Here is a 2,532-nt window from a genome sequence, read left to right as displayed (position 1 = left end):
TTGATTATTCGGAAAGAGGGTTTCGAGACGAAACTCCAGGCGCTTGAATCGCCTGATTCCGATAAACGAGCCAAAAATTATACTAAAACGAAAATCGGATCAGAAATCGCGATCAGAAAATAACCGCAAAAAAATCTGACGAAAAAGAAAAACGACGAATAGATTTTTTTTAAACAACATGGAAAACGAGGCGGCGGCGAACCTCGGGCGGCGCGCACTCCGGCGAGTCGGCGGTGGGGCGGCGGCGGCGGTGGCGGCGGCTGGAGGCGGCGGCAAGGGTTAGGGCAGGGGCGGCTGGCGGCTAGGCTTTCGGGCCCCGGGGCGACGGCTTATATAGCCTTGGCCAGCGGTGTCCTGGCCGAGTACGGCCCAAAGTCGGTTCCGCGTTTTTTTTAAATAATTCCGCTCGGAAGAAAAATAAAAAGAAATACTAAACGGACTCCAAAAATCATAAATTTTCCCGGGTTTCTAAAATCAAGCCCGATAAAGTGAACATTTATCTGTTCCCAAACTACAACTTTGAAAAACGCGCATTTTTCCTAAATTCAAATAAAAAACCGAAAAACTCCGAAATAAATCTTATTTGATTTTTTATTAAATCCTCAATATTTCTATATTTTGGGAAAGTCATTTTATTCCCTCTCTCATATTTTTGTAATAGAAATAATTGATGATAAAATAAATAAAATCAAATGATCCTGTTTACATAATTTGAGAAAACTCAAATATGTAAATAACGAAATCCCCAACTCTCTCCGTGGGTCCTTGAGTTGCTTAGGATTTTCTAGGATCAAAACCAAAAGCAAAATAAAATATGATATGCATGATGACCTAATGTATAACATTCCAAATTAAAAATTTGGGATGTTACAAACCTACCCCCCTTAAGATGAATCTCGCCGTCGAGATTCGGGTTGGCTAGAAAATAGGTGAGGGTGGTCTTTGAGCAAATCTTCCTCTCACTCCCAGGTGGCTTCATCCTCCGTGTGGTGGCTCCACTGAACTTTGCAAAACTTGATAACCTTGCTGCGAGTAACTCGGTTGGCAAACTCAAGAATCTTGACTGTCCTCATAGGTCAAATTGTTATCCAACTGAATTGCTTCTAATGGCACTGTGTCTCTCAAAGGTATGTCAGCCATCTCCGCGTGACACTTCTTCAACTGAGAAACGTGAAACACATCATGAACTCCTGTTAATCCTTCTGGCAATTCCAACTTGTAGGCCACTTCTCCCATACGCTCCAAAACTCGATATGGTCCTACAAATCGTGGCGCTAACTTCCCCTTAACTCCAAAACGCTTAATCCCTCGAAGTGGGGATACTCGAAGAAAAGCTTTGTCTCCGACTTCGTAAACTGTCTCCTTGCATTTAGAATCTGTGTAGCTCTTCTGTCTGGACTGGGCTACCTTGAGCCTATCGCGAATCAACTTCACCTTCTGTTCAGACTCCTTAATCAAATCGGGTCCAAACAACTGGTGGTCTCCAACTTCGTCCCATGACAACGGTGTCCTGCACCTCCTTCCGTACAAAGCCTCGAAAGGGGCCATCTTCAAACTGGTCTGATAGCTATTATTGTAAGAGAACTCTGCATATGGCAAATTATCGTCCCAACTAGATCCATAATCTAGCGCACAAGCTCTTAGCATATCCTCCAAAATCTGATTGACTCTCTCGGTCTATCCATCTGTCTGTGGATGAAAAGCTGTACTAAATTCTAACCTAGTACCCAAAGTCTCATGCAACTGCTTCCAGAACTTTGAGGTAAACTGGGTTCCTCTATCTGATACGATACTCCTCGGAACTCCATGCAGACATACGATCCTGGTCATGTATATCTTTGCCAACTTAGCACTGGTGTAAGTGGTCTTTACTGGGATGAAATGAGCTACCTTCGTCAATCGATCAACTACAACCCAAATCGAGTCATAGCCTAAACGAGTCCTTGGTAATCCCGTGATAAAATCCATGCCTAGCTTATCCCACTTCCATTCAGGTATCGGCAATGGTTGCAACAATCCTGCTGGCTTCTGATGCTCTGCCTTTACTCTTTGACATACGTCACAAACTGCTACATACTCCTCAATATCCTTCTTCATTCTGGTCCACCAGAAAATATCCTTCAAATCCAAATACATCTTAGTATTTCCTGGGTGAATCGAATACGGTGAATCATGTGCCTCTTGCAGAATCAACTTTCTGATCTCCGGGTCATTGGGTATATAAACACGGTCTTCAAACCATAGGGTGTCGTGCTCATCCTCACGAAATCCTTTAGCTTTTCCTTGGCTCATTTTCTCCTTTATGGAAGCAATCTCTTTGTCAGTTTTCTGAGCTTCTCTGATTCTATCCATCAAAGTTGACTGAATTTCCAACGCTGCTACATAGCCTCTCGGAACTATTTCCAAACATAGTTCACGAAGATTTTCTGCTAACTCCTTGGGTATTTCTCCCGTTATTAACGTATTGACATGGCTCTTGCGGCTTAATGCATCAGCTACTACATTAGCCTTCCCGGGATGATAATGCAATTT

The sequence above is a fragment of the Triticum aestivum genome, chromosome 2A, assembly GCF_018294505.1.
Source record: "Triticum aestivum cultivar Chinese Spring chromosome 2A, IWGSC CS RefSeq v2.1, whole genome shotgun sequence".
In the NCBI taxonomy this organism is placed as follows: Eukaryota; Viridiplantae; Streptophyta; class Magnoliopsida; order Poales; family Poaceae; genus Triticum; species Triticum aestivum.
Note: the sequence above shows the minus strand (reverse complement) of the source record.